This window comes from Vespa crabro, chromosome 11 (genome assembly GCF_910589235.1).
Source record: "Vespa crabro chromosome 11, iyVesCrab1.2, whole genome shotgun sequence".
In the NCBI taxonomy this organism is placed as follows: Eukaryota; Metazoa; Arthropoda; class Insecta; order Hymenoptera; family Vespidae; genus Vespa; species Vespa crabro.
This window is the reverse complement of record NC_060965.1, coordinates 2,781,877-2,807,249: the sequence shown is the minus strand read 5'-3', so window position 1 is coordinate 2,807,249 and position 25,373 is coordinate 2,781,877. Positions and strand designations below refer to the sequence as shown.

The 25,373-nt window shown below is 36.0% G+C and overlaps 1 protein-coding gene and 1 long non-coding RNA gene across 3 annotated transcripts in view; one reads left to right on the top strand and one right to left on the bottom strand.

The window, feature by feature from the left end:
* Nucleotides 1-7,171, top strand: part of LOC124428064 — a 62,473-nt gene extending 55,302 nt beyond the window's left edge. Inside the window, exon 3 of the long non-coding RNA XR_006943067.1 lies at nucleotides 3,612-7,171. This is a non-coding gene — a long non-coding RNA (uncharacterized LOC124428064). The remainder of the gene's footprint in view (nucleotides 1-3,611) is intronic.
* LOC124428060 (discoidin domain-containing receptor 2-like) overlaps nucleotides 1-25,373 on the bottom strand; it is a 97,352-nt gene that overhangs the window by 52,141 nt on the left and 19,838 nt on the right. Inside the window, exon 2 of one of the 2 annotated variants that reach the window (XM_046971665.1) lies at nucleotides 16,823-16,879. The exons of the other annotated variant lie outside the window; for it this stretch is intronic. The gene's annotated coding sequence lies outside the window, so the exon portion shown is untranslated. The remainder of the gene's footprint in view (nucleotides 1-16,822; nucleotides 16,880-25,373) is intronic. 2 annotated transcript variants of the gene reach the window in all.

Here is a 25,373-nt window from a genome sequence, read left to right as displayed (position 1 = left end):
AGTTTCGAAATACGATTTATCTTCTGGAATCGCGTAAAATGAATAATAGCTTAGGTAAATCTTTTGTTAGAATAATTTCTTTCATAATAATTATATAATTATTATAATAAAGAATTCTTTTATTTTCTTTTATTTCATAAACAATCAACGAGTTCATCCTTTTTCTCGGGCATTATATAGCGAAGTTATTCTTCGTGAACGTCGTTCAACCTAATTCTTTTTCAATTTTCCGCCTTTCGGAGTAATCCACGTGACGTTGTAAGAGCGAACGTTGCCTCCGTTAATTTTTATCAGGCTCAAAATTAAACGGAACACCGGATAATTATTTCTTGTCCTTGTTCGACGATAAATAAATGAAAGTTTTCTGAATCATTCGAGATATTTACATATCATGAATAGATTCGCTTCTTCTGGCTGGTAACATAACAAACATTTTCTAAATTCGCTCATTAGATCCATTATATCGTATATTATTTTCTATAATTTCAACAAGGCTAATATTATTTTTCTTGAATGATCAAAATTTAATTCCTCTTAATTATGTTAATCCATGAATTTTATATTATTGAAGAAAATGGTAATGATTATTATATTATTGATGGATTCTGACTAGTTTTATTCATTCGTAAAAATTCTCCGGATTTTATTGACGATCAATGAAAATTCTTCCTTTCATCAGCATTGTTACGGAAAATCAGTGTGCATTTTTCACCAGTCGATGCACAATAGGAAGGGAATGCGTTTCCCCACATTCGATGCTGAGCAGCTATCTCTGTATGTCTCGCTTTCTCTTTCTTTCTCTCCTTCTCTCTCTCGCTCGCCCTCCCTCCCGTTGCCTCTCTCGTTGCCTTTACTCCCATTGTGATTTCCGTCGGACACTTTTTCTTTTGCAAAACTCCGTCCATTTGTTCGTCGAATCGAAGTTTTGCGGATGTTTCGCGAACGTTACATGCCGTATGCGTTCCCATCTCTCGAAAGCTACAGGTATTCGTATGTGCGTTCTACTGATAAATGGAAACTCGGCCGACCTGTACATACATACTTTCATAAATCTAAAACGTCACGATACATGTTGGAATAAAGCTCTTCGTAATATCGATGTTACTCCCTATAGTCAAACCCAGAACATTTTTCTATTTCGAATGTTTCGACTAAATCGTCTCGACAAGCTTTTATTTTTAACACTTCGTCGATAGCTTGCTTACAACATGCGGTTCGATTTTTAAACTATTCATGATTCTATAACATTTAAATTTTCTTTTTAGATATTTTCCAATTATTTTCTGATAAAAATTATTATTTATTCGAATAAATAATATTTAAATATTTAATAATAATAATAATTAAATAAATAATACTTTTGAAATAATATAAGTATTGAATCAAATCGTACGTACATGATAATTAACAGAATTGATAATAAATACTAGAAATCGATAAACGCAAAGACTATTGATTTTATGTGAAGGTAAACAATCCTGTTTGCGAGCAAATCCTCCAATCTCTTTCCGGAGATAAGTATTCGTGAGATCCAACCTGAAATGAATTTCGGGCGAGGATGCGTGCTCTTCGGTAAGGCACGAGGATCACAGAGAGGATCGAAGAGCGAGATCGTCTGCGATGCGCAATCCCTCTCTCCGTCTCTACCTATTCACGATTAGTATCGTTTGAGAATTTTAAGAAAGAGAAAAAATTTAATTGCTTACGTGAATTTTTAGAAATACGGTATATTAAACGGAACAATAATTGACAATACTGTTTCAGACGAATGGACATTACAATGAATGTGAAATTATCGATCAATGCTTGAATAATTAATCGCAACAATATACCATTAAGAAGAACGATGAATCTAAAACTAAAAAACAATATGTCCGTGTTCATTCGACCCATCTCCTAATCATCCTTCTAAACATCATAGTCACTCTTCTTCTTCGAAGAAAAGAAAGATCGAAGAAATAACTATGACGCTTGCTGACTCACTCGAATAAAAGGACAATAAAGATGCGGAAGAACAATCGTAGAATTGCGACATTTCGAAACGTAATTTCCTTCGCTGACTCAACCATTGATCCTTGTCCATTTTAGTAATCTTAAAGAAACTAAAACTTCAAGAAATAAAAGAAAAATAATTAAATATTTTTCTTCCTTTTCCTTCTGATAAATTTCCCGCTTATAAATATACTATATAAAAAAAAAAAAAAAAACAAAAAAAAAAATCACTAAGGAGATATAATTTAACATTATAGTGAAATGAGTAATACGCAATTATTATCAGAGTTATTTGTTAAAGATTTTTAAAATAATTTTATATTTCATATAAAAATCTCAATATGTGCGTTTATTCACTTAAGCCCCCTTCGAAATCATTTGGCGAAACCATATAATCCTGCGATTAATCGAGCTATTGTAACGGGTTGAATTTATTTCACGGTATCAAAAATTTTATTCGTCGGTCTTTCGATTCACGCCGCCGCGGCGTTTATTACCCGTTCAAAGTGATTTACCATTACAAGATGAGTACCTAAGATAATGATGGGCGGGTTCGGTACTCAAGCGAAACTGAACGTTTTAATGACTCATAGGCGCAAAGGACTCTTTTTACCGGCCGTTCCGGTCTCTGTTCGAATCATAAAATTCTATGGAATCTCTGATAAATCGTATATATGTATTTTTTACGACCTTATCGAGATATTAACGAGAATATCAACGTGATAATAGAGTAATTTTGTGATAATAATGGTTGGTTTAAGATGTTTCGCGTTCCAACAAATGGTAAAAATTATCGAATTGAAATTGTATCGAATTATATCATTGATATTATTTATTAAAGATAAGAATAAATATTCGAAGAATTAACATATGGCAAGTTTTCATTAAACTCTTTGTCGAAACAACATTTCATTATTATATGATAGTATATAGTAGACTATAATAATCTTCGACGTAGATTAATCGATGATACGGAAGGCATGTGTTGCGACAAATATGCGAACAGGGTCTCTGCATCCTATCATTAATATTCACACGCTGTTAAATTGACGCTTTGGATGGTGCTCGATACATCGAGCTAATGACGCCTCGTATGTCCGTGCTCACCTCGACTTGAGAACGTATTGTCGTTCCTTCGTATCGGCTATGATGCATCTTCTCGTGCATTCTCCGATTACGTCAGAAAATTCAATGTAAAAGATCCTAGTCATCATGGCTCGTTCGATCTCGACAATAAATCGATAAAAATTAAGGGAATCTTTTATCATCTGTTATTTTTATATTGACTATTACGACCCTCGTAATCGTTCAGACTTATTTGTTCGGAGAAAGGCGTCACGAAATGTTTGTTAATTATCGAATAAAATCGAAGGAGATATCGAAAAAATTTTTTATCAAACAAAAAAAAAAAAAAGAAAAAAACAAAAACCATCTCCCTTTCTCCCTTGTTAATATTATCAGCCGAATGATTCTCGAAATTGGACGTTACCATAAAAGGTAAACGATGATAACGAACTGTCGTTAAAATGAAATCGATAAAATCCCATTAAAATTATAAGACGATAAGTCGAGGCCTCGAGTAATTACCCCGGTTAATAATTTTCGTTCGTTCCTCGAAGTGTTGCAGACGTGTTGCTCCTCTGAGCTTCTAGCACGGCTCGCAAACGGAACTGGTCTTATCTTGGAACGAATGGAGCGGAGAGAAACGTCGGAAGAATCACAACGAACGAAAGCAAATAAACGTACGCCTTCTTCCAGTAACGGGAAGAACGACTAGCGCCTGGCATCGTTGCTAAAGAAGAAGAGGATGAGAAGAAAAAGAAGAAAAAAGAAGAAGAAAAAAAAAAAAAGAAAAAAGAAAAAGAGAAAGTCGAGAGTCGAGTAGAAGCTGGCGTAGCGCGATAAAGTGTGTAACGTTGAGAACGAAAAAGCAAGGGTAGCTACTAGAAAACAACTCTGGATATTCTAATTTCATGAATCTCCATCGCGTTCTCGCTGGAATCACAAAGTACAATTTTTATCTTTCTTTTTATGATATTAAGAGTATTACACGTGTGCAGTGATAAATTATTTACGTATGTGTATATGTGTATGTATGTATGTTTATCTTGATAAAAAGTTTTATTAAAAAGTACGTAAAAATATATGGGGTCATTGTACTTTAATCTGTCACGTAGCATTATCGTTAAGTGTCAACTAACCTGAAATCATACAATATCTCATTCCACGTATCGAACTTAGTACAATTTCAATTCTTTTATCTTCTCGTATTTGCTGAATGATTCATACTCGAGTTTCCCCACCCATTACGGAGTCTTGAAAGATAACAAATAATCTGTAAAGTGGTCTCTGAACAACGAAAATAACAGATCGATGAGCCGTGCTACGGGCAATTGCCGTTTTAAAATGGAGTCTTTCGGTTGTCGGGAAATTTACAAGATAAAGAAGAGCACAAATGGTTCGGGACATGAAGAGAAAGGAGTTAAAACTCTTTGATCCTGAGAGAAAGAGAGAGATAGAGATAGAGATGGAAAGAGGGAGAGAGGGGGAGAAAGGGGGGGGTGAGAGAGAGAGAGAGAGCAGAGGAAGAAGACTTACGCGTTAGATTCCACAAAGCAGACGTTTTAGTGGCTCACATTGGGTATTTCGCTGATTCTCGTACAGGAAAGACTGACTCATCGTTGTCTTCTGGAGAAATCAAATCTTTCGGCATTGGCCAGGCGTGGCGCCCGGCAATCAAAACGATTATTCGAAGACGAGACGGGCAAGAGTAGGGTTCACGGCAGCTGGTCTAAAAGAAGATTCTAAGTGTGTTGGAAGAAGAAAAGAGCTTCTATCTTTCTCTCTTTCTCTTTCACTCTCACTTTTTCATCCTTCTTTCTCACCACATTCCGTCGCTTCGCGTCTGGACGCCTTAACAAGCCTCTAATGAGGAACGGGTGTTACTTGTGTCCGTCGCGGTACTTTTGCGCAATTACCATTTATCACATCTGCCTCTTCACCTTTTCTCTCCCACTATCTTCCTTTTCCTTATTTCCTTTTTCTCTCCCTCCCCTCCTCCCTCCTCCTCCCTTCTTTCTGCCTTTTTCTCTTTTTGGCACGTACTACTGTTACCGGCTTATGACTAAGTTATTTTTCATCTTATCTTTCTTTATTTTGATGTTCGTTTGCTTGCTTTTTTTTTTTTCTTTTCTTTCGTTTTCATTTTTACGTTCAACCGTTTCAAATGACTTGAGAAAAAAATAGTCGGTGAGATTTGACGAGGGTTTAATTATTCTTTTTTTCTTTTTTTATGTGCTTTGTACAACACAAATTATTGTCATGTAATATACGCATAAAGATTTAATATATTTATCATGGAATTATGTTTATCGATTGAATCTCAGTTAAACACAATTCCGATATAATTTATTAACGAGAAGAAGATAGAAGAAGAAAAAAAGAAAAGAGAAGAGACGGAGAAAAGAAAAAGTGGGCCAGCTATAGGTAGAATCGGTTGCGCAGGAGAGGTATAACGACGGAAATCAGATTTCCATCGTCACGTAGAGCCAGTAGCAACGTAAGAGGGTGTCGATCCCGTGGATTCTCGAGGATGCCTGATACGATCACGCCAGATCGAATCTTTACGTTGAGCCTCCGTAGAAAAGAAAGAGAAAAGGAAGAAGAGGAGATGAGGAGGAGAGGCCGAGAATCGAAGTAGACGAAAAGAGAAAGAAGTCAGAGGTGCTTTTGAAAACGGGAAAGATAGGGCGATAAAAGGGTAAGAGGAGAGGTGATGCTAGCCCAGAGATTCTTTCGAGACGGTTATTTCTTCGTTCATTAACTTTTACGGTCGAGGAGAATACCCCTACTTTTCTCTTACGTGAGATAGAAAGAAAGAGAAAGAGATCTAGCGAGATCTCCGTTCCTTTGCGATTTTCAATGGCGTGCGACCTCATTACTGAAATGGTACTCATTACCGTTGTAGCGAAGAGAGAAAGAGAGTAGGAGGGGTAAAATGTGAGAGAGAAGTGTGAGAAGTGTGAGAAGCATTTTGTCACGGTGTTACGTACACACGCCGCGCCGGCTGTGTAACCCGTAAAAAGGACCGCTTGCTAATGACCACCGGTTATTCAACCACACGTATAACTGTAGCTTTAGCTGATGTTGAAAAAAGAAGGAGTTGGGTTAGATGGAGAGATTGAATGGGGGTAGGCAAGGTTGGAAACGGAAGGTCGAAAGAGGCAGGATATGTTCAAGTTGAATTAAAACTTTCAAGATAGGACAAACCGGAAACGGAAGGCACGTAGAAAACGGAGTACTCACTGCAGTCTACTTGTTCTATGTTTTTGTCTTTTTCAACGGATTGCTTGAAACTGTACATGACATAGGATATATTTCTTATATACGATATTTCTTTCTATCAAGAGAAAGAACATTGATCGGGTAACGATTGATTCATTGATAAATTATTGATCATGACACTTAAACATTTGTCCTTGGTTGAAAAGCATGCAATATCGTGCACTTGAAACGGTTCACTTTGCTGCCCACGAATTTGAAATCGATGCAGATGCACGCTGTGCACTTCGATGAGTTAGTCGATACTAATATAACGTTAGTACACCTAACGAAGAGTTTACACTAGCTTGATCTTTCATCAGGTCAAGCAAATTAGCACGTAAGGCAAACAGACGTACCGGTAGTCCATCGTTTCTCTTTCTCTCTCTCTCATACACATATACACACAATCCCTACCAACACTTTCACTCGAAAGGCCTTCCCTTTTGAGATCGATTATCCCCTATTGGATAGTGCAGCTGGTTTCTACCCTTTCGAAACTTAACAGAGCAGCATCGATAATGCACTGAGGGAAAGGGCCAATGTCTGATCGAAGGGTAGAAAGGGAAAGAGTGAACTCGTAAATTTCCTTTGGTTAAGATCATAGACCACAGAGAAGATACATATAAACAGTTTACAGTAACTTGGCTTCTTCGGCCGCACATGGACCGTAGCCCTGCCTGGAGGCGGCTAAGCGAGTTTTTAGATGACTAGATTGACTTTCGGAAAATAAACAGGTTATCGTGTGATTTATACACGTTGCCTGTGTTCCCTCATATATTATATCAGATCTTCTAAGAAAATTTCATCAAATGTTAAGTATTTGTCAAAGTATATTAAATATTTTTTATTTTTATTATTATCGGAGGAACAACAATTAAGATATGTCAACAAATATCATAGCAATTAGCTTAATATTATGAAACATCGAATAGTTATAAAAAAAAAAAAAAAAAAAAAAAAAAAAAAAAAAACAAACAGTGACAATTAATAAAGTAAGACAATAGAAAAGTTGAATAGATCTCAATAGAGTTATCAATGAAATCGAAACGATATTATTTTAGGTATTCTCGATCACTTTATCATTATCCCCTCTATCCTATTATTTCATTGTCGTACCGATTGATCGCCGTAGGGTAAATGTTAGCACAACTATTAAAACGTCGGAAAAAGTAAGGACAAAAGGAAGAGAGAGAGAGAGGGAGAGAGAGAAAAAGACGCAGTTGGAGATGCTCCTGGCACCGATGTTGAATGGGCGCACGCGCGCGCATTAGCGAGAGACCACGTTGTTTCATAGAAGCGTGCGTCATTATGCGGGAGACCGAATGAATCGCGACAAAGAGAGGAAGAGAAAAAGAGAGAAAGAGAGAGAGAGAGAGAGAGATAAAAAGAGTGAGAGAGAAGAAACGGGCAAATGTTTTCGAGTAGTCCCACTTCCACGAGTCCATTGTTATTTAACGCGAGAACACTGACAATAAGGAAGGAATAGGGATAAAAGGAACGAAGGACGAACATGCTTCAAAGGGAGAAAGAGAAAAGGGAGAGAAAGTCAGAGAAGATAGAAAGATGGCATTGTTGAAGTTCTGCCAAATGTCGGAATCTTGGATGGTAGGTGTAGATTTCGTCGGTCTGCTTACCTTCAGATTATCGTTATACTATCTTGAATTAGGCGAAGCTTCGCGATTATTCTGAATCATTCCTTTCATACGCTTCAAGTAATTTATATAATATATTTTCCATTTTTCTTTTTTACGGAGGTAGATTTGCTAAGCGACTCGTACTAATGATATAAAATGATATAATGACGATGCCAAGAATGATAATATAAATAATAATAATAATAATAATAATAATAATAATAATAATAATAATAATAATAATAATTGCGGGTTTATTATATAACCGTTGGTATTATTAATCCGAAGAATACGGATGGATATTATAAAACAGAATTATTTAAATCAAATATGTTTTTTAATCAAATATGTTTTATATATATCGATAATGCAAATAAAATGCAATTCAATCAAATGTATTTTCATGATTTTGACAAACGCTAAAAATTGTGATCTATCCTAACATCAATCAATATTCATACAAATTTTATATAATTAATACTTAAATCTTAAAAAAAAAAAAAAAGATCACAATGGGAGGTCAAAATAATTATGAAAATAATACCACGCTCATAATAAAAAAACGAAAAGACATTGGATACGAAAACATAGAGTTGCAACTTAGACGAGAACACGAGCAAATCTTAAATTGTAGAGAACGGAAAGTTTCATCTCGCGGTGCATAATTCTGTCCCGCGATTCGGTGTCCTTCGTGCCATCGCGGTAGCTGCTACTAATTAATCCTTTTAACAGCGCTTAAATTTAATTAATCTCAAAGTTATGTGGTCGGCCTCCAGGGCACACGGTTGCCTCTACTTTATCCCTTCTCCTTTTCCATCCACCTCATTCCCTACTTCCCAAGCTCGCTCATACTATTCTCCTTCCTTCTTGGATCGTGGTGGCATAATTCGCCTGTGGAAATCGTATACATTAAGGGAAACTTCGAAAATCTGATTTTATGTCCTCCTTCATCTTTCTCCTCCATTTACTTCTCGACCCTCTTTCTCTTTAATTTTCTCTTTCTCTCTCTCTCTCTCTCTCTCTCTATCCTTCTTTCTCTCTTTCTCTCTATCTCTCTCTCTCTCTTTCTCTCTCTGTCTCTTTCTTTTCGACCTATCACTGTCATCTTCCACCAACACTTCGTAAATTCGACTGTCTTTTCTTGAATGTCATTTTCGAACACGAGAAATGGAGTGAGAAAGAAAATTGGGGCGAATTGTACACCCACCAAATTATAAACTCTTGTGGGACTGGAGGGATTCATAATGAATACACCATTTCTGTGTATATCTTATGGATACTTCCGTGAATGCTTCACGGCAATACGATTTATTAAAATCTTACCACCTTTGGAAATTACTTTCTTATTAAGTTACTTTAACTTCATTTTTCTTTTCTTTTTCTTTTTTACAGATTTCGACTTCATCATATAAAAATCATCAAATATGAGAAATTAGATCCGTAATGATCGAAACTAAAGTCATTTCGAAATCAACGCGAAGTACATTACATTTGATGTGTTTCGTGTCATTTCGTCGTGAAGAACAAACATGTATCTAAAAGTTTAAGGATTCTACGAAAGTTTATTAAACAAAAAAAAAAAAAAATACTTTACCATTTCTATGAGCTCTATTTTGATTTTCCGCAATAGGGAATCTATAAAACACTCGAGCGCTCAATCGTGCCTAATAAATATCGCGAAGTTCACGCTATGGTGCACATAGAATAAATGAAAAGGCAGAAAACGATGGGCGACGTGGAGAGCTCGGTGGCAGAGAGCCAAGAAATTATCCGCGCCGATGTTGGCGAATAAAAATTTTCGGCTTTATTGGCCGTAGCGATGGGGTCGGTTGATTCTCTACCCTTTTCGATCCACTTCGACGACCAACCGTCGGGCACTCGTGAGTTTTTCTTCTCAAAAACAGTCGAAAACCGCTAACACGAATGCAGATATTTGATCACGAGCCAAATGTCAACTGGCTTCGGTCTTTTGATATCGTCAGGATGAACTTTTAATCCTTTTGCGTTAAAGCCGACTTAAACTCAATGTCCTGTTTAGTTCCAGACGGTTCTCTGTTGGACCAGATTTGCTATAGTGAATCATCCAAACTAGTTGAATTCAGTTGAATACTAAAGTTTCAGGATTTCATGAAATACATGGAGATGAATATTGGATAAATATAGACATATTGCAATTCTTTCATTTAAAACAATTAATAGAAAATAGTTAAAATGATTTGAACAAAAAAGTATCAAAAAATTTACCCTCGTCTCAGTTATTCGATCTTTCCTCAGGGTTATCGACAGTATACTGGACATATCGACTTTGTAAACGATGCAAAGAACGAAGAGAGATAGAGAGAGAGAGAGAGAGAGAGAGAGAGAGAGAGAGAGAGAAAGAGGAGTCAGCTTAGGGGTTGACGTTTGAAAGGACTACCACGTGGTATGGATTTCAGTCAATGTTGAGGCAGAGCGTAGGAGGATTCGTAGGTGTTGGCTCTCTATGGTGGAGGGCGAAGTGATGTAAGAGGAGGTGGTTGAAAAGGGATGGCTAGGTCGCTCGTGTCTGTCCTCGAGGGCTCAGCTGCGGCAGTAGCATGGTGATCGATGTCTCCACTCTCCGCAATTTGAACAATGTCCCTGTCTTGAACCGCCACATTCTCTCTCTCTCTCTCTCTCTCTCTCTCTCTCTCTCTCTTTCTTCTTCTCCTTTTCTCTTTCCATCTATTTACCTATCTCCATCCTCTTCCTATCTTCCAGCATCTGTCTCTTTCAACACCATTCTTGGAATTCCTCGGTAAAATGAACGTTATACCGAGCAAGAAGGATGTGGGCCCATTCTTATTTATCCTTCCAAGCCTCAGTTAGATGCAAAAGACAGAGAGAGAAGAGAAAGAAGTCAGCGACAAGAAGTCGCGTCGAGAATCTCTCTCTCTCTCTCTCTCTCTCTCTCTCTCTCTCTCTCTCTCTCTCTCTTTACTTTCTATATCGACGAAGGAAAAAGAAAGAGAATTTTTGCAATCACTAGTTTTCTTGTTCAATTTAAACAAATGTAAGGGAGCATATAAATGAAAGCGTCTGGAGCACGCCTAGCCTCGAATGCAGAAGGACAATGAAGACAAAGGGAAGTGAAAAAGGTCGTAGGGCCTAACAGGGGAAACTAGATGGGAGTATTAAAGAGGAAACTCGAGTTATTACTTATTACTCGGATCTATAGTCAAGCTCTTCCTGCTTCCATTCCGACTATAAGTGTTCAGACATCGGTTATCGAGTTGGGTTAGGCAGGTACCGCAGGAGACTAAGTCTTGTTTGGCGGACGTTCGAATATAATAGCGTTCGAAGGTACCTACCGACTAGATGGTGCACGCATATCTTAACCCAAATGGAAACAATAGGATAGAATCTGGCAATTGTGCCGAGGAATCGCGTACTAATTTATTCAGAATTGAGCTTCGATAGTTATGCGCCTTGAGTATCTTGAAAACTTCATGGTCGAGAATTTCGTGATAATCTCTATGTCTACCAAATTTCATTCGACTCATCATCTTCGTTCTTATTTATATGAACTTATCGAGAGAGTTACGAAGAAAGGGCGTACAATAAAAATGCAATTAAAGATCTTTCCCTTTCGCTAGCTTATCACTCGTACTTTTCATCAACTTTTCATCATGAAACTTTCTTCAACGTACCAACGTTCTCTTGAAAAGCTTGCAGAGGGACGAGGATAAATTTTCTTTCTTGGAATCAAACGGTTAGACTAAGAGGGATACGCCGACCACGGAAAATGAGGCCCGTCGGGATGTTGCTCGAGAGCTTCTCCCTAGCGATTTAATTTCAAGACGCTCAAAACGCAAGGGATTCCTACGGCTTAAGGGTTACGTTGTATTTTGACTGGCGTGAAAGGCGGATATTCCGTGCTTACATTTTCGACGCGATGAATATTTAGTGACGCTTCCAAATGTTAAGACGCTTCCTCAAGTAGACGAGCCTTCTACTGTATCGTTCCGAAACAACAACCGCTTCCGTCTACCTCCTTTCAATCTACCACCCTACCCGTACTCCTTTCCCTAGTAACTTCCTCCTCTTTCTACCTTGTCTTTCCTTCCTTCCTTTCTTCCTTCCTTCCTTCCTTCCTTCCTTCCTTCCTTCCTTACTAAAGTTCAGACGACGGCTTTTCCTAACCGCGCAGTAACAAGTCGCCTTTCCACGCTTAAGACCGGTCCATCATAGGATTTTCAACTTCGCTTCTCTTGCTCGTGCGATTTCCTGCGACACGACTTCTTCCTAATGTCTCCGATGTTTTCGTCCAGAAGATTCTGTCATAGGGATTGAGTAACGCGTTATTCCTTAGTATCTTATTTTCTTACAAAACTATAAGATGTTCGGATTATCGTTAAAGCTTATCTCATCGGAGAGCTTACGTTTTGTCAATTTTTCTTTTTTCTTCCAATAATACTAACTCTTTTTATATACCATCTAAGTTAATTATCATTTATATTGCCAAAATTCATTTGTTTTCTACGACATGTCAAATGCTTGATAATAATAGGCAGAATCGTGGTGCGATTACAAAGTCGTATTCGAAAGGTTCAATTAACGTGTTCACTCGTCACGTCTCGATGTTCTCCGCCTGGTCGATGATCGTAACGACGACTCTCGTTACTCACCGTTTATAGCGGCACAAATTGGAAAGTGATACCGAAGTCACGCATCGACGACTACACGACCCGATTGCTGCGCTAATTATAGAGAGAAGAATCAAGAGAGAGAGAGAGAGAGAGAGAGAGAGAGAGAGAGACAGACAGAGACAGAGAGAAATAGAGTGTGGGAAAGAAAGAGGGAGAGAGAGAGAGATTTGCATCGAGTTATTTTAGGTAATTGGGGGTACATCGGAATTACTGAGCACCCTCTTCCGGTCTCGTGCATACATATACACAATCCAGACGCACGTGTGTCACCATTGTTGTACCAGTCCAGTTAGATACTTTTTTCTTTCTTTGCAACTTACTTCCTTTTATCTTCTTTTCTTCTTTACAATAAACCGTAGACTTTACAGCAAATTATTGTACGATTCATTAAATTTTAACGAGTTTCAAAATTTATTGTTAAAAACAGTTAACGAGTGTATTTAAGAAAGAGATATCAAAGTATCTTAATTATCTGTAAAAATTTATGCTTATTCCCATTGTATTTGGCCTATTAATAAAGAAAATTTTCGAATTTACGATGAAAATAACGAATACACAAATTAGAGTCGTTATCGCTAGTTAAAGGAAAATTTATTTTCGTTGGTATAAGCACTCTGGTAATCTCTTTTAATGTACCTTCGGTAAAACACGTAATTTGGTACACGTTAATATCTATATCCGATACAGGAGTACATAAATTTGCTTTATACAATTAGTATTTTGCGTTTGGGTATTAAGTTCTTAACTATTGCGGAAGCGTGCTTAGGGTAAAGCGGGGATTAAACTAATTATTTTCTACCACCATTAATTACAAACGCGATAAGCGATTGCAAAAATGTATTATCTCAGTAATCCGGTAGATTCGATCGAATCTACGGTTTGCTTCGTGTTCCGGTAACTTCGTCGTGTATATAATATTGATACTAACTGGTAAGTACTAATAGTAAACACTAGTAACAACCATAACATATTACTACTGATACTAATTTAACGATACTACGGATATTCGTGGGTTAGTAATTTTTTTTTTTTTCTAATATTATCATAATTAAATAAATGTAGAAAGAAAGAAAAAAGAAACTAGAAAGTTATTAGAAAAGTATAGAAAATCAAATATAAATAAGTTTTTATTTATTCTATCGATTTATGATTCATTGGAATCATATATGCTCTTTAAGTTCTCAAACGCCGATATTTTTCACGTCGAGAGAAAAACAAACTTTCGTTTTATCGAAGCACACGTGAGAATTGGTTTCTCTCACTTAAGTAGCTATCTTTTTCTTTCTCGGCTTTTCTCTTTCTGTATGAAAGACTCACGTTAAGTGATTGGAAATCATCTGAAATCGAACGTACGGTACACACCTGTGCTCGATCGAAAAAGAGCAATGTGAAAACGAGCGTACAGTAAACATACGAGCTATAAAAAGAAAAAGAGAGATAGATAGATAGATAGATAGATAGATAGATAGAGAGAGAGAGAGAGAGAAAGAGAGAGAGGAAAACAGAAAGTGAAGCAAGCTCGGATGCTGTGGACGGAAAAGCGTGGCATAGTCGGTTTGTGATTTAGCGCGATTGCTATCCGCGTGATTTTGCTGGCTTTATGCAGACCAAACAGCTCTCAACCCTCTTCCGATCTCCCAAAACCCCTCCCCCACTTCTAGAAGGTAGTGAAAGGGTGTAGGAACAGTGTTTCGTGGATGTAACTATCTCCCAGTTTGTACCTCGTGGCGGATGACTCTTGCGGACTGGTGTTAGGGATCCATTAGCTAATGGCCATACCAGCCATCTGCTCGACGTAGCTTTTATTCGCCTATTGCTCCATATCTTTCTCTCTCCTTCTCTTACACGCACACTTCTATCTACTATCTCTCTCTCTCTCTCTCTCTTTTTGTCGTTTCTTTTACACCCTTTGAACATCTATCATCTGCCTTACGAAACTAACGATTCATTTATTCATATTCTTCTTTTATCTCTCTTCTTTTTTACTTCCTTCTATCTTTTTTAACTTTACATTTATTAGTAAACCATGTCTCGTGGCAGAAAGTACTCTTATATTTATTGTTAGCGTGGTCATCGCTTATTAACTACAAACACTTTTTAAAGGTATCTTAATATTTTCTCCATTGAATTTTGAAAATGTATTATATATATATATATATATTCACAAAGGAACAATGTCAACATATTTGAACATCGAACTCGTCGTTGTACACGTTCGTTTAACACACCGAACTCGCAATATAGTCAAGAATTTATTAAACAAGCGACAATGGATGTTTATTAAAAATACATAAACCTTCTTTCATCTTATCGTCTTTATTCTCGGATTTAAAAAGACTTTCTCTCTTTCTCTCTTTCTCTCTCTATCTCTATCTTTCTCTTTCTTTCCCTTTCTTTTTCTTTCGAATACACGATGAATAACGATCGGGGATTTAAGGACGAAGCAGAAGAAGAAGAAGCGAGCACGCACAATGGCTCCCACGGACGTCGTTAAATCAGCGAACATATCGTGGGCTGAATCGAAAAGGAGCAAAACGCTTCGTCTCGTCTTCTCTCGTCTCTTCGCTTTCCCGTCAAAGGCATTTAAATAGAATATTCTCCGAAACTCGTTGTACTTTCTCTCGTCTCGTTGAAACGCTCGCTTCGAATGTTTCGTTTTCTCTCTCTCTCTCTCTCTATCTCTCTCTCTCTCTTTCTCTTTTTCTCTTTTAACGTTTTCTGGAAAACGCACGAACATGTAAAAGGATTAAAGAAAATTCCAAAGTGTCGATTCGGTTAACGAGGTCAAATCAACTTTTTTTCATAGAAATTTAAACGATCGAACCGAAATACGAAAATTACCATATTTTTGCTAACATTTAGCAGCTCGATATGATACTTCTCGTTGAATTTCGTTATTACAGTTACATATGCAATGACTTCCCATTAAAATATATTAATATCGTGTTCCTATAAAAAGCAATGGCTTTATTTGGTATATACATATATATCAAATTTTCTCTTTGTATTTCGGCATTCATTTTTAATGTATTTACATATGAAACGTAAATAAGTAATATTTATTTTGAATATCAACGGAATAAGGTGCAAGCTTTAAAAATGGAATGTTTATGCAATGAATCCATATGTTTGTTCCCATTTCAAATAATGTTATTTACGATGGAAGAGTAGTAATAATAATGTATTTTTTCGTTTATTCATAAGATAATATGACGAGGTATATTTACCAAATGAATATCGGACTGAAAATTTCACATCGACATTGATACGGACTGAATAAATTGGCTTTTGTTAAAATACATGGAAAATTAATTTTTAAAATTAAAAAATGATATGATTCGATACGCGTCGTTTCTTTTAGGCCTCGATTATTAATTACATTGCAAAAAAATCAAATGATCGATTTATAAAAAGTTATTTTAATATTAAAAATTGCTTCCCTAACGAGACAACGAAAAGCTTAAACAGAGATTAATTGATTCTTCTGCTTTTTTTTTTTTTTTTTTTTTTTAAGAAAATATAATAAAGTAATGTGATTGATCCTTACACCATAGAAAGTCTACCAAGAAAACCACAGATCATCAAAATTTCTCCTTTGGCAGATATACCGAAATCACGACTGGGTGGTTCAAGTTCTCAAGGTCGAAAGTGCCATGCTCGGTACTTAAACTCATGATATATGCGATATATACACGTATACTTGTTGCTGCTAACCCGCTGGTACTTACCTGCGCGTATACGCAGGCAAAAGAAGGTTGGCAGGTCTCGGTTAGGCGTTTTAAAGGCCGGCCTTTACACGTGTTCCTCTACTTTACATCGCCGGCTGAATAATGTGCTACGGAGCGGCATTAAAAGAGGTTTGTAAAGTCGGCGGCTTCGGGCAAAAGGCTGTATTGCCGTGCCGTCGTGGAAATTCTACGACCTGTGATGTATGCCTCAAAGAATATCCCCTAATAATATATCATTAAATGTGTGGTATATTAAAAAAGTTTTTTTAGCATTTGCGTGCAAGGCAAATAGGTATATATTTACAGCTTTGACAAAATATGGTTTATAGTATATAAAGGGTAATTACGAAAAGTAAAAGTTACAATTAGATCTTGTTTAATAATTGATATGTTATTTACCGGATTTTTTTTTTTTTCCTAAAGAATTATAACAATAATGGATATAGGAATAATATTATTAGTACTTTGTAATACTTACTGTAACATTTTCTGCACTACATCCGTTACACTTGATACCAAAAAGAAGTCACTCGGTCTGCGAAAAGAAAATAAGAAACAAATAATACTCTGTGAAATGTTTAAAAATGAGATTAACTTTATAATAGTTTTTCTATCAAGTGAACGATGTTAAGCTTTATTGAATATCAAAATTTGCTCGGATAGAATTTACACCATCCTACTTATCTTTCTACTCCCCTGTACCACAATATGCATTATCTCACGATTATGTATCCAGTATTGCTCGAATATGGTAGAATTAATTTTGCTTCATGGTTCAGCGGCGATATTGGTAAGCATATTGCCGCTTAATTTATCGATCAAAAGAATTACCTGCTTTTATTACAAATTTATGTTAGGAGATACAATCATCGTTGCATATTTAAGCATATCAATTATATATACAATATTAAATTCTTATCGAACTATTGTAAGATTACTAGCAATGTGTAAGGATTGATAAGTAACTCCTGTGTCAAATTTTATTGTTATTGTTTGTTAAACAATAATGTTTTCAGCCTGAAACACCATTATGTGTATTTACAGATCTCTATATTTTTGCTTAATATCGACACGAAAGATATGAATTTTATTACTCTCCAAATATTTTTTCTCAATTACTATTTAGAATATTTAAATGAGAAAAAATAATAAATAGTTATATATTTATATAGCTGTTTAACTTCACATATATTTTTTTTTTCAGAATAAATTATAATACAACAAGAGAGAACAGTACAGGACAGGATCGGATTGGATCGAATAGGATCGAATAGGAGTGCTTAGGATCGAAAAGGACTGAATATCCTTTCGGATAGGATCGAAAACAACAGAATAGAATCAAATAGAATGAAATATGATAAAATAAGATGGAACAGGATCGAATAAGATCAAATAATATTAAATAAGATCGAGCGAGATCGAATAGGACCGAATAGAATCAAATAGATCGAACAAGATTTAATAAGATCAAATAGAAAATAACAGGATCAAATAGGATAAAATAGAACCAGTTAGGACCAAGTAAGATGAAATAGAATCGAATAGGATCAAATAAGATCGAATGGAATCAAAAAGAAATTGAATAGGACTGACTAATATCAAATGACAGGGAATAGGATCGAAGAGGATCGAATAGGACCGAATAGGATCAAATGAAACCAAAAAGGATTTGATCGATAAAATGGGACAGAATTGTCTTGGATCGGCTACTGTTAGTTAGACTCTTATAGGGCCGAATTGGTTCGAATTGGGTCCGGTCAGATCAGGGGACGAATTGGTTCGAGTCGAATCGGATCGATTTGGATCGAAACGGATCGAGACGGATCGAGACGGATCGAGACGGATCGAGTCGGTTCTGCTCTTAGTAGCATCTTGAGTATTGGAATTTTATCTGGTGTATCATCCGACACATTTGAAAATCGATGGGTTCCTTTGAATATCTCCGAGTATCTTCAGATATTTTAGCTAAAGATACTCAAAAATATCTATAATGATGCATATCTTACTAAGACGTGAATATATCTGTCTGTCTTTCTGTTTTGGATAAGGAACGTGTCTAAATGATAATTGTATACACATATACGCATATATTCAATCTATAAAAGCCATCGTTGGGAATCGAAACGCTTTCGCTTTTTCTACTCAAAATATGAAATTTGTTTGAAACCAAATGGTATTATCCTCTTTAAAACTTAAATCGTGTATAATACTAAAATTGCATCTATCGGATGACCGAATTCATACTATTTGGTTTATAAACATTGCAAAAACCACAGAGATTTGTTTACGTTTAAACGATAATTTCATTAATTCTTTTATAAAACAATAACCTCATAAATGTATAATGTGTACCTTTTGATCATCCATGAGTATAGGATTTTTAAACTCTTGCGTTATTACATAATTTTCTCAATGAAAACAAAAGGGAATGTTTTGAGAGCTTCGAAATATGAGCTCTTAGAGCTACAAGCTTAATTCAAACTCGATTAGCATTTTTTATTTTATCACTCTCGGCTTCGGCTTAATGAGGAAAGACAAACGCAATGGCTAATTAGCAGATACGCTTTTTTCAACGAAGGTAGACGAGATACACTATGTCAACGATCTATGATTTTGAATGATTATATTAAAGCGATCCAATTCAAAGTCGTGACTAATTGTTTCTGATTTAATAATCCTTAGAATCACATTAAAAATAAGATAACAAAAGAAGAGAAAGAAAAGGAAAAAGAAAAAAAAATGAAAAGGTATCAAAGTAAATCAGGAAAGGATTCAAAGGAAAGTTGAAAAGAGCGAAACGATTATCACGTCCGAGCGGTTCCTTTTTCAATGACGAGTATAGGAAAGCAAGGGGATTGGTTGGTACGATTTACAATTAGCTGTTACATTGCCACTGTTGATTCTGGCCGATTGTTTCCTTCAACGAACACGAGTCTCCTAATTACTACTCGTCTATTGCCGTAAAGCTCTTCCTCGTTAGAGTTTCGTAGTTATGGTGGCATGGGTAAAGGAGCAGTCGAAGGAAAAAGGAAAAAAAAAAAGTAAAAGAAACAGAAGAACAAAGATGAAAAAAGGGAGAAGAAGAATGAGACAGGCCGAGAGAGAGAGAGAGAGAGAGAGAAGGGTCCAGTGAAACGGACCGGAAGAGGCAAAGCGACGGAAGTGGATGGAAGAAGGTATGAACATTGGATAGAATTGCAGAGAACTCGAGAAAAAAAGAAAGAAAGAGAGGGAGAGAGAGAAAGAATACGAGATAGTCTACACATCGGTGTCAAAGTGCTCGTGGCCTCCCCGATGGGGTGGTTCTTGCTTTGTCGTGACTCTCGAGACGCTTGGTATTATTAAGACCGACCCTCCGGAAACATATTTAACGATGGCGTGAGGAAGAAACTTTTCAGGCGTTTCTCTCAAATACGCTTCGATAATATTCATCCTCGGGGACATTCGATTGGTGAAAGAGTAAAAAAGATGAATCGAAAGAAAAGGGCAGCTTCTATTAACTTTCATAAAATACGTTGCTAACTTTTCAATAGATTTATTACACGAATTTTATTCCAATTGTCGTTTCATAATTTTTTTTTCTTTTTTTAGAAAAAAAAAAAAAAACGCATAAATCGCTTAGTGAAATAAAATAATGTTAAAATTTGATTTAATATTATATAGAAAACTGTTCATATCAGTTTTCATGTATGCCGATAGATAATCAACAAGATATCAATAAACTAACTAATAAAATAAAAGAAGCACACAACTCGTTCAATGCTTCAAGCAATGTACTTGTTTCTTGCAAGTAATCGATCGATCGGCGCAATATCTTTGAAACGAATCGCATCTCGTTAAAATAAAGAAAAAAGAAAGAAAAAGAAAAAGAAAGAGAGAGAGAGAGAGAGAGAGAGAGAGAGGAAGAGAGAGAGAGAGAAATAAAAAATTAAAACGGGATAAATAACGTCGGGGATCGATACTTCCCCGAAGGGATTTTTGCATCAGAATACGCGGGAACGGTGAGAGCATCGTTTTTCCAATTTTTTATACACTGCATTCCAGCATGGCCTCCGATATATAGTCTTGATTAAGTTTCTTCTTAGCGTGTTCAACGTAATTGTATATAGCGGAGCACGTATTTGATTACTAATTCCTCGTCTTTGACGTGTAACGGGCTATGAGGCTTGGTGTACACAAAGTTATGTATATACGTGTATATATATACAGACACACACACACACATATATACACATGTATGTATATATATATATAAACAGTTTATATATATATATATATATATATATATATATATATATATATATATATATATATATACAGATGAATGCAGCTCTAACACAACTAGATACACTTGTATCTTCACCCCTACCACACTCTTCTGCTTTACGGAAATGCTCACCGATATTGAATATCCGCCCATCTAACTGCGCATCTCGCGGTTATATGAGAAATTGCTTAACGAACAGGCTACGTAACCGCGTAACAAGGTATACTAATTTTGAGTCCCTCTCGCCTACGGGGATGCGTAATCCTTAGAGGGACATAATCAACACCGACATGGATCATTGAAGGGAATGGAAATAAATTTGATATAGTTGAATTTACGATTTGACAGAGGAATGACACTAAGTTGTCCCTATTTTGATATGACGAAGATAATTGTTTTTAAATTAGGAGAGTTGATATAGATATGGGTATAGTCAAGACATTTATCATTATTAATATAATTATTACTAATTAGAATTGTTTAATATTTTCTTCGATTGATCTTTTCGTAAAAAGAAAAAAAAAGAAAAAAAAAAGAAAAAAAAGAGACAGACTTTTATTTATTATACTTTATAAAAAGATTGTTTGCCTTGATCCTTTTAGATTATAGAATATTCCCGAGCGAATAACGATCGATCGACGTACCGAGAGAATAATTTCGCGTGAATCACTCTAAAAATTCGACAGCGAATCTTTTCGATTATCTCGAGCTCTTTCAAGCGAAATGATTGGGTGATCACGTAAATCGTTCGCCTATGTAGGGGATTCTATCGATGGTGCCATCGTAAAAATTCGTAGCATCGTTAAGAGTCCATCATCGTGGCTGAAGTCCGTAGTCAAGTACGAGTGCGATTCTTGGCTTGCCAAAGAGTAGGATTGTCCTTTTACAGTGTCGTAAAGGCGCATTAAACTTTAATCAAGCTCGGTGGTCCACGAAACCTAAACTATACCTGAGAAAGAGTCTACTCGTTTCAAATCCAAAGAGAATCTTTTGAAAATTGCGGAAACGAAGTCATGCGGAAAACTTGCCGAGATGTCGACTCGCCATTGCGAATGTAATTACCCAGCGTAATTATAGCATTGTTTCGAAACTCAAGAGGAAAAATTCTCGGGTCGTTTAACCTGAAATTGGTTTTGTACAGATTTTCGGAGATCGACCGTTCCTTTATGATCTAACGATAATTGCATTTACTGCCTTTGATAGTACCTATTCTCTTTTGAACGTGATATCGAAGAAGTCAATGTTAACGTGTTCTGACCTAATTGCTTCTTTTTATAACATTCCTTGAAACTATTATATTACTTCAAAGTATATCACGTAATTTCTTCTGTTATGTCTTACAATTGAACAAATTAGATAATTTAGAGACTCTGTTTTTAATAAAATAATCATTTTATAATGTCGTCTTAGAATCTTATTAATTTTTTACTTTCTTTTTTTTCTCAACAAGGTAGAACGTCCTACATAGTCTGATTGAGGAAAATTCTTGCTGACGATGGCGTGATATTTCGCCTCTCTTTGAAAGCAAAAAGCACTTGAGATCGGTACATATACGTAGACGCGAGAGCGAGAGAAGTTTCTCGGATATCGCATGTCTCTTCCTCGTTCATTCAACACGCTTACAAGCGGAATTGCTTAATGACGATACTCGTTCTCTCGTTCACTTAGTTTAGTATGATGCCAATGGGGAAACCACGACATAAGTGGATGGTGTCCTGTGTGTTCCCAAGCCCTTCTACGGTTAAGTGCACCTAGCGAAGGGGTGGTTCAACCGTAGGGTGTGCAGTCATACCACCGACGAGTAGCTGCAGAGAACTAGAGAGAGGGATATGTGTATGTCTCTTGGACTAGACTGCACTTTATATATATATATATATATATATATAAACACATGCACACGTCCATACGCTCACATATTTTACGTCGCTTTGACGTACGACGTTGGTTTTATATTTTCAGCCTTACGAGAACGAAGCGTCTCGATAAAAATTATATATGTACGAGATGTGAAATTATGTGTGACTTCTGTGATAAAAGTTTACTCTCAATGTAATACTATCTCTTTCTCTCTCTCTTTCTCTCTATCTCTCTCTATTTCTCCATCTCTAATAAACAGAAATATAGAATCAAAAATAAAGTGTTGAGTTTGTAAAAATTAAATTGTAATTCATGCTTATAACTTAAAATAGATTGTTCTTTTTTTTTTTTTTTTTTTAATAAAGACGTTCTTTTTAAGGTTTCAACGGGACTAAATACGACTAGATAAGAAAACAGAATTTAAAGGATTATAATAAAACAAGAAGTCGAGCTTAAATGGAATCGATATCGTAGCTTCGGATAAAAAAGTCTGCAATATGTGGGGGTTGATTTCACAGAGACAAAGACGAGTAGACAGAGAAAGGGAAGCGTTCGTATTCTACGCTCTTTTCTTTTTTCTTTTCGTTTTTTTTTCTTTTTTTTTTTTCTTTTTTTTTTTAACATCGAAGCACGTGGACGATGGTACGTACGTATACTGTCAGATCAAAGGAATGAAAATGCAGGGGAGCAGCAGCAGCAGCAACAGCAGCCGGCGTTGCTGCGTCCGGCAGAAACAATGAAAGCAAATACGGGCAATGGAAAACTACCGGGCACAAAAGGGATGAAAAAAGCGGTCATTGCGAGTTACAAAGGATGCACGGCTGGAAAAGTACCGCAGATATCTAGTTTGGGCAAACAGGAGTAGCCGAAACAGAACAAAAAATAAAGGAACATTCTCTGGCTTGCGGAACGTCGCGCGTTAGTCAATATCGAACGAAAAGCAGTCGCCGACGACGACGACGACGACGACGACAACGACGACTTCGATAAAAAGAGGTATCGTCCTTGTTGTGTGATTAATTTTTTTTTTTAACTGATCCTTCGAGATTACCAAGGACGATACTGCTAAACCAATTATTGATAACAAAAATTTAAGAGAATTCATTAAGCAGTGTTAATTAAATCCATTAATTAAATTTATTCTCAGACACGGAATTATTAATTGTATAATGCACAGTTATAGAAAAATATTTCTTTTTAAAGAATGAATAAACAAATATCTCGCATATCGTTTCGCATAATTATACGATGTAACACATGCACCTGCATATTACGCAGACCGTTTAGAATTTCCACTACTGCATTTTTATAATTTTTTTTTTCTTTTTTTTTTCTTTTTCTCTTTTTTTCCTTTTCTTTTTCTCTTTTTTTTCCTTTCCTTTTTCCTTTTTTTCTTTTTTTTTTTTTTTTTTTTTTTTTTGAAAGAATTTTATTCATCTCGCCAAGGAAGCGTACGCTAAATTATTCTCGTTTTACATCGAACCAGCAGAAGAATGGCGATGGCATGTTCTACAGGTGGATTTCTTCGAATTCATTTTTATGTGCTAGAGAGGAAGAGAGGGAAATGATTTAATTCACTCGATGATCGATCGTACATGAACGTGTCGTTGAAAAGGGGAATAGCGTTTGTAGGTTCGAATTTGTATATCAAGATCTTATCACTTTTGATTAAACTATTAATGCTTACGGTCACATAGTACGTTGCGATCAGTAATTCATAATTAAGCGATACGAAAACGTTACTTTAACGGAATGGACCAGTGGAAGTAGAAGGGGAGGTTACAGGTGCGCACATCCGCGACGTTGAGTGTGAAATATGATAGCATCGTTAAGCAAGATTAATATACAGAATATTTCGAAGATACATCGCTTCACTGGCAGCCAACGTAGATTATTCCATGGCAAGAATAACGCGTTCGTGTGAAAATGGATGCGTGTGCGGATACGGTTATAGAAATATAAATCTGGTTGGACGATAGTTCTGGCGATATTTTTTTTTCTCCTTCCTACTTTATTTCTTTTTTGTTTCCTTTTTTTTCTTTTTTCTTTTTTTTTTTTTTGTCCTTCTTGTTTCGCTTCGTTGTTGTTCTTTTACCACACAACTTATATATGCTTACATGGATGACATCAAAACGTTATTACGCTTTATGAAAATCCATAAAAACGAACTTGAAAGAAACAAAGAAACATATAAAAGCATAGATTTTATTTTACATTCTTATAAAAGATGAAATGAAAACTTTTTCATACATTCCGAATGATACGACAGACGGTATTGCCAATTGGAACATGCCTCGATAAAAGGTTTGTTCTCAATATGAGCACACGGACACTTGTCCGGCACTCGGTTTCGAGTGTCTCGTACGCTTTGAAATCACCATTGTCGCTTCTATTATATCTGAATCACTCTGATGCACTCGTATTGCTGGTAATAATTCGGCCTAGCAAACGGAGAAATAGTGCGAGGACACATAGGAGGGTAGCCTTAGTAGTAAGGGAACGCCATTTCAATGCTGTTCTCCATTTCATTTTTTTTCTTTCTTTCTTTCTTTATTTCTCTTTCAGAGAGAGAGAGAGAGAGAGAGAGAGAGAGAGAGAGAGAGAGAAAGAGAGAGAATTTTTCTTGAAATTGCTGGAGGTAATTTCTCTTTATCGCTTTGTTTTTTAATCAAATATTTATAAGCACTGCAATTTTTCAAATAAATAAACTGATTCAAATATTTTTCTTTTTTTACGAAGGTATTATTGCGAATTTAATCGTATCCATTGCGTTTAAACGAAAGAAAAAAAAATTTCAAATGAATTCCGAACAAAGGAACAAAGTGTCACAGTGATTTTTATTCACGGACAATCCCAGATTAAACATCGAACGTTCTATAGTTCCTCGATTCGATCGAAACTTTAC